Here is an 8,292-nt window from a genome sequence, read left to right as displayed (position 1 = left end):
CAGGTTATTTCATTTACTCCTCACTCCAACCCTATGAGGGAAGTGCCATTACTGCCACTCTCATTTTACCCATAGAGAGTTCAGCAGAGGTTCATAACTTCCCCCAAAGTCACACAGCTTTTGTGGCAGATGGAGCAGGGTTGGATGCCAGAGCCAGGCCCTCCAGCCCCACGCCTCGTTGATGCCGGAGCCTGCCGGTCTGCAGTTACTGCTACAGGCATCAATGACAATAACCAGAATAAGCATTTATCGAGCACCTACTGTATTCACAGAACTCTGATCAAACCTCTGATCAGTCTGAAGCAAACAAAGCCAAGGAAGGTAGAAATCGCAGAGTTCAGACCAGAGTCTAGGGCCTGAAGTGCACTGCATGGGCCAGGTTAAAGTGAATGAAACATTCCTATTTTGATCCTTTTCATTATTTATCGTTCATACCCATAAACACCTTTAAGGGATCAGTTTAGATGCAAAGTCAGCAACAAATAGGCAACGAATCAGCTCTTCCAACATTTTTGTTCTCCTCAAAAGACTCTCTGAAAGCCCTGTTTTGCAGAGACTTGCTCCTTTTGCATGATGGGTAAATCGCAGGACCTGGGAGATTGTGCTGCAGAATATGGAAAGGCTGTTTCCTCCAAGAGCCTGGAGTTTTCAGAGACACTGTCCTGAAACTACCCGCCTTGGGCAATACAAGCGCCTGCAGGCAACAGCTCGCATGCATTTAAGATTTAAATACAACCCACAGAAGTGCTGGCTCGTCTGGGAAAACCTTTTGCTAAACAGAAGAGCAACTTTTTTTTTTTCTTTTCTGGAATTTGTAAACAGCATTTATTCTCAGCCTTGCCTTTTAAATGTTCCACTTGGGACATTGCTGGGCAGCGTGGAAACAGAAGCGAACGTCAGCCAGGCCGGCAGGGGGCGGCAGACCCCACACTTCGCCGGGCGCCCTCGCCTCTCTGGGAGTGAGCGTGCAGCTGCCAAAACCCGTCGCGGGTTTCAGGTACAAGCGCCTTCAGCCAGCAGATGGTTCATGTCCTTCGAGGCCGCAACATATGGGGTGGAAGGAGTGTTGGGAGGTGAGGCTGAGAATGGGGAGAGCAATCCAGGGTCGCCAGGGTAGGAGCCGCAGCTGGCCCTTGGCCGCCCGGAGCACACTGAGGCTTCTGGAGCGCGCGAGGGACCCCGCGGGACCGGACCAAGGCCGCCTGCGCTCCGCAAAGGCGCGGGCACTGGGCGGGGACGCGGGGGCGGGAGCCAGAGGGGTGGGAGGCGGAGGGATGGACGGTCCCGCAGGGCCAGGATGGCCAGGGCGAGGCTGCTGGGAAAGGCAAGACCCTCGCCCCTACGCCGCCAGCTGGGCTTTTCTCCTTCCTCGCCCGCCGCGTGTTCCAGGGCGCGACCCCGCTCCGTCCAGCCGCTGGCTCCGAGGCTGAACCCCAGGTAGGTGGGTCCGAGGCCCTGTGAGAAGTGAGGGTTGAGGGCGTTTCTGCTTCCTAGCGCAAGCACGGGGAGCCCGGATGCTCCAGCCCCTGGACCCTGGATTAGAAACTGGCAAGGGTAGATGTTTTGCAGGAGGCCGCCCTCTGCCTTCCTCTGTTCTAACACCTGCTGGATTCAGGGAGTCCTAGCACCTGTATTTCTGACCCGAAAAAAATTCTAACAGCAGAAAATCCAATGTAATGGGTTACGCCTCCTTAACGTGCCCGGTTTGACTTTGTAACCTTCCTTCCACAGACTGACTTTTTTCGCGCAATTGATGTGATCCTATGTCAGCTATAAAAAACAATTTTTGTTTACTGAATCTGGTTTAAAAGGCAAGAAGTTGCTTCCCATAGGGCACATTGATCCCTGGTGGAAAGGGATGTGTATGCCCTGAAACATGGAGAGTCATATGTGCTGCTTGGTTTTGTGTAGAAGTAACATGAGATGATCTTTTCACTGATTTTCAGAATTGTGGAGAATTCACTTAGGAAAATATATGTTTCAATGCATGACCAATATGGGTGTTTAACTGATTTCACAGAAGCAGTGCTCCTAATGTTTTGAGACACACAGATTTTATTTGGTGCCTCTTTATAATATGATCAATTCTTACTTCATAAGTTATGTGGAGCGGGGAAGATACTCCTCTTTTCTCTTTAAATGTCTTTTCTCTGATTTAAAGAAGTAATGAGGGAGAAATCTTTTTGTGATGTTTAACTTTTATCCTCCACTATTCTGAAGTTCAAGCTTCAATAATTAATATAAATACAGTAAAACTATTTTAAAGGTAGCTGATATGCTTAATAACCGGAAAATATTTCAGTTAAATTCCATTCCATCTAGTATTTTGACCCATATGATACATATGCATACATGTGTAAAAGTGTATATATATTCATATGTATATGAAAAAGATACTGTGCACTGTACTGAGTTTATACTTTTATTGTCCATCACTAAGACCGTTTTTGACTTTAAAAGTAGATGATGTAGACCTGTGAAACAAGCAACAAAAATGAAAACACTGCACTTTTTTGTGGTTCTCTAAACACACAAGAATAGTGGAGGTCAGGATCCATGCTGTTGGCCGGGCATTAAGTTGGCGTTATCAGCAATCACTGTAGTCTCTGTGGGTGCTGATGAATCTGAATTCCCCACATGTCGTGACTTGGGAATTGCTCCTTTGACTAGATTACTGGCTTGAGGTTGTCGCTGTTGTCTTTCCTACAAGAGCAGAAATTCACAAGTGCACAAAATTGGATTTCGGTAAGTGGAAATTTAATGCAGTCACAGCAGCGCCCCACACAAAGAAGGCAATCAACAAATGTAGCCTTGATAAGGGTCCCTCCCTAGGCCAGTTGTCACCTACTCCCTCTGCTGGATGACAGCCCTCCGGTATCTGCACTCAGTTCCCACGTTCCTGAAGCTTCTCTTCTCAGACTATGCAGCGCCCAGAGCTTCAGGTCTCTCCATATCCTTCATCAACACCTCCTGTAAGTGTGAGACCTTGGAGAAGCCCATGTCCTCCAGGTGTGGCCAGGAGAGCTGAGACAGAGCCCTCGGGTCCTTTCTTATCAACCCTTGATTGGGGTGTCCTAGTTCTGTTAATTCTACAAATAGCCATTTTTAAAAATACCGTTCATTTTACACCAGTAGCTCAGCTGTCCTGGGTGAGCTCCACACCCTCAACTCTGTAGCTGATTACATAGTTCATTATTAAATTACCCAGTCTCAGGTATTATAGCAATGTGAGAACGACTAACACACCTATGGACTTCCCACCTGGGAATATTAGGATTTAACTCCGTTTAATGCACCATCAACATCAAAACACACACCACACACATGCCACATATACACACATCCCATATATGCACTATGCACACACACACCACATACAACACAGACACAATGCACAACACACTCACAGACACAGCATATGCGCCACATACCACGTACACACCACACTATACACAACACACATACACACCATAAACACCACACACACTGTACACACCTCACACCATACACACACCATACACACACACATCGTGCACATACCACACACACACCACAAACACCATACATACTGCATATACACACACATCCTTTTGCTATATGTACCTAACATAATTATGTAATTACATTGTAATTTTGGTTAAATATTCAGTGTTCATATTTCTTCATGACTATGAAAATGCTATTTATAACTGAGGCATGTAGTATACTCTTATATTTCTCCCTAGAATTCATTATTTTCTTTTCTGTAAGCTTTTATGTCATTTTTCTAATTCTACTCCAAATTCTCAGTTATAAACCTTTTCAATATGCCCCCAAACCCATTAGGCCATCTAGCGATGTTCTTAGAGAGTGCTTCTCAGGAGCCATCGTCCCTGCTCTGGCCTGGCCTGGCCTGGCCTGGGTGCGCGGCTGGCCTGCTGTCCATCTGTCATGGGATCTCCATGGACTGTCATCCAGAAGATCCCCTTGCCTCTCTGATATTTGATCCCATTTCTTGAATCCCACATCTTCCTTTTTCAAAAAAATTACTTCCTCATTTTGCCAGAGCAAATCTCTTTATCTGATACTGAATGAAATCTAGTATCATCCTTAGAAACAATACATGGAAGGTATTTTGTAATTGAGAAATTCTCATAAGAAAATTAACCATCTTAAAGTGAACAATTAGTTTTATGTAGTACATGGCAACCACCACCTCTATCCAGTTCCAAAACATTTTCATTGCCTCAAAATACAATGCAGTACCCAGTAAGCTATTACTTTCCATGACCCCATCCCAGCCCTTGCTTTCAAGGTTTAGCCATGCAGCATGTACCAGTACTTCATTCCTTTTTGTGGCTGTATAAGCCACAGTTTGTTTATCCCCTCGTCTATTGATTGACATTTGGGTTGTGGCTTTTGTAATAGTGCTGCTATGAACCTTCTCATGCAAGGTATCTGTTTGGGTACTTGTTTTCAATTTTTTTGTCTATATTCCTAAGAGTAGAAGTGTTAGATCACGTGGTAATTCTATGTTTACCATTTTAAGGAACTGCCAAATTATTTTCCACTGTGGCTGAACCATTTTATATTCCCACCAGCAATGTACAGGATTCTAATTTCTTTACATCCTCACCACCACTTGTTATTCTCTATTTTTAAAATTATAGACATCCTAATGCATATGAAGTCTTATTTCATTATGACTTTATTGGCATTTTCTTAATGACTAATGATGTTAACCATCATTTCATGTACTTGTTGGCTATTTATATATCTTTTTTGGAAAAATGTCTCTTTACATTCTTGTTTTTCTTTTTGTTGTTGAATTGTAAGAGTTTTTTTTTTTTTCTTTTTTTTTTTTTTTCCCCATTTCTCTTCTCGTTTGCCCAAAGAATACTGTGCTGGCAGTGAGCTGCACTGCTGCACTTTTTTTTTTTCTAAACAAGAAATGGGTTAAGTGATAGTGGTCTCACCCTGTCACCCAGGCTGGAGTGCAGTGGCGCAATCATAGCTCACTGCTGCCTTGAACTCCTGGGTTCGAGTGATCCTCCTGCCTTGGGCTCCCAAAGTGCTGGGATTACAGGTGTCAGCCACTGAGCCCAGCCTAGAGATTTTAATATATTCTGAATACCAGGCCTTTGTCAATAGGTTTGCTTCATCAGTAGGTTGCTTTTCACTTTGTTGATTATGTCCTTTGACACATAATAGCTTTTAATTTTTTTCATTACTCTTCAATTATGTTTTCCAGTTTTATTGAGATACACTTGACAAATAAAAATTATATATATTTAAGATGTACAATGTAATGTTTTAATATAAATGTACATTGTGAAATTATTATCATAAGCTAATTAAAATATTCACCATCTCACATAATACTTCTGTGTACATGGTAAGAACACTTAGGATCAACTCTTTTAGCAAATTTCAAGTATGCAATACAGTATCGTTAACTGTAGTCACCATTCGGTTCATTAGATTTCCAGAAACTATTTATCTTGCAAAACTGCACATTTGTATTTTTTGACCAGTATCTCTCCATTTCCCCCTTTCCCACCCCTGGTAATCACCATTCTACTCCGTTTCTAAGAGTTCAACTTTCTTAGATTCCATATGTAAGCGAGATTACACAGTATTTTCCTTGTGTGTCTGGCTTATTTCACTTATAATGTCCTCCAGGTTCATCCATATTGATGCAAAGCCAGGATTTCCTTCTTTATTAAGGCTGAATAATATTCCATTGTGTGTGTGTGTCTGTATATAAGACACAGACACACACAATGTGTATATTATATGTGAATATATATATACACATATAACAATGTGTATATAACACAGACACACACATATGTATATGCACATTTTTATCATCCATTTATCCTTTCATTTATTTTTTTGTGTATGTTGAACTATCCTTGCATTCCTGGGACAATTCCCACTTGATCATGGTGAATGATCCTTTTAATGTTCTGTTGGATACTGTTTCCTAGTATTTTGTTGAATATTTTTGCACATATGTTCATTGGGGATATTGCCTGTAATTTTCTTTCCTTACAGTATTCTTTTTTGTGTTTCATATCATCGTAATGCTGTCCTCATAAAATGAACTTGAAAGCATTCCCTTTTCTTTAACTTTTTGGAAGAGTTTGAGGAGGATTGATGTTAGTCCTTTTAATGTTTGGTATGATTCAGCAGTAATTCAGGTATGATTAGGTCCTGGGCTTTTTGTTGATGGAAGACTTGTTATTACTGATTACAATCTTATACAGAAAATCTGTTCAGATTTTCTATTTCTTTCTGAGTCAGTCTTGTTAGATTTTTCACTTCTAGGAATTCATTCATTTCTTCTAAGTTATCCAATTTGTTGACATATAATTGTTCACAGTAGTCTCTTATGATCGTTTGTACTTCTGTAATCTCTATTGTAATGTCTTCTCTTTCTGATTTTATTTGAGTCTTCTTTGTTTTTCTTAATCTAGTTAAAAGTTAGTCTTTTTTTATCTTTTTAAAAACCAACTATTAGTTTTATTTATTTTTTCTATCATTTTCTAGTCTCTACTTCACTATTTCTACTGTAATCTTTATTATTTCTTTCCTTCTACTAACTGTGGGTTAGTTTTTCTTTTCTTTTTTTCTTTGTCTATTTTTTTGAGGTTAGGTTGCTTATTTGATATCTTTCTTCTTTTTTGATGTGTTTATTGCTAAAAGCTTCCCTTTTAGAACCACTTTTGCTGCATACTGTAAGTTATTGGTATGTTAGTGTGCCCATTTTCATTAGTTTTGAGTTTTTAAATTTATCTTTTAATATCTTCTTTGACTCATTGATTGTTCAGGAGCATGTTAATTTCTATGTATTTGTGGATTTTCCAATATTCTCCTGTCATTGATTTCTAGTTTCATACAATTATAATCTGAAAAGAATACCTGGTATGATTCTAATCCTCTTAAATTTGTTTACTTGTTTTGTGACCTAACATATGATCTATTGTGGAGAAAGTTCTATGTGCACTTGAGAATAATGTGTATTCTACTGCTGTTGGACAGAATGTTCTATATATTTCTGTTAGGTCCATTTGGCCTAAAGTGTAGTTTAAATCTCATGTTTCCATAATGATTCTCTTTCTAGAGCTATTGAAGTCTGTTACTGTGGAGCTAAGTGGAGCTATTGAAATCTGCTACTATGATTATATTGCAGTCTAGCTCTCCTTTGAGATCTATTAATTTTTTTAGTTGTTATACGTAGGTACTCGAATTTTGGGTATATATATTAATAAGTATTTATAATTGTTATAACAAATTGATCTCTTTATCATTATATTATGATATTCTTTGTCTCTTTTTACAGTTTTTGACTTAAAGTCTGTTTTACCTCATGTAGATTGAGTTTCCCTTATCCAAAATTCCTGAAACCGGAAGTGTTTTCAATTTTGAATTTTTTTGGAATATTTGAATTATGATATGGTTTAGTATTTTAGAATTTTGGAAAATTTTTTTTATTTTGGAATATTTGCATTATGATATGGTTTGGCTGTGTCCCCACCCAAATCTCATCTTGAATTGTAATCCTCATAATTGCCACATGTCAAGGGAAGGACCCAGTGGGAGGTGATTGGATCACGGGAGCAGTTTCCCTCATGCTGTTCTCGTGAAAGTGGGTGAGTTCTCATGAAATCTGATGGTTTTATATGTGTTTGACAGTTCCCCCTTCACATACTCACACTCCCTTCTGCCACCTTGTTAAGAAGGTGCCTGCTCCCCCTTCACCTTCCGCCATGATTGTACATTTCCTGAGGTCTCCTGGCCATGCTTCCTGTTAAGCCTGTGGAACTGGGTCAATTAAACCTCTTCATAGTTACCCAGTCTCAGGTAGTATTCTTTATAGTAGTGTGAGAATTACTATTACACATTATATATTTACTGTTTTAGCATCCCTAAACACCAAAATCCAAAATGCTCCAATGAACAATTCCTTTGAACATCATGTCAGCACTTAAAATTTTATTAATTTTGGACTATTTCAGATTTCAGACTTTTGGATTAGGGATACTCAATCTGTATAACTATACCTGCTCTCTTTTGGTTTCCATTTGCATGGAATATTTTTTCCATCCCATTACTTTCAGTTTATTTGTGTCCTTATAGGTGAAGTGAGTGTCCTGTAGGCAGCATACAGTTGGATCTTAGTTTTTAGTCTACTCAGCCTCTGTATATCTTTTTATTGGAGAATTTAATCCATTTTCATTCAAGATAATTATTGATAGGTAAGGGACTACTATTACCATTTTGTTAATGGCTTTCTGGTTGTTTTGT

General features: G+C 39.7%; 1 long non-coding RNA gene across 1 annotated transcript in view; it reads left to right on the top strand.

Moving 5' to 3' along the window:
• The first annotated feature begins 992 nt into the window (after nt 1-992).
• Nucleotides 993-8,292, top strand: part of LOC115834475 — a 62,160-nt gene continuing 54,860 nt past the window's right edge. The window contains exon 1 of the long non-coding RNA XR_004029407.1: nt 993-1,437. This is a non-coding gene — a long non-coding RNA (uncharacterized LOC115834475). The remainder of the gene's footprint in view (nt 1,438-8,292) is intronic.

Source organism: Nomascus leucogenys, chromosome 3, assembly GCF_006542625.1.
Source record: "Nomascus leucogenys isolate Asia chromosome 3, Asia_NLE_v1, whole genome shotgun sequence".
NCBI classification, from domain to species: Eukaryota; Metazoa; Chordata; class Mammalia; order Primates; family Hylobatidae; genus Nomascus; species Nomascus leucogenys.
This window is presented reverse-complemented; position numbering and strand designations above follow the sequence as displayed.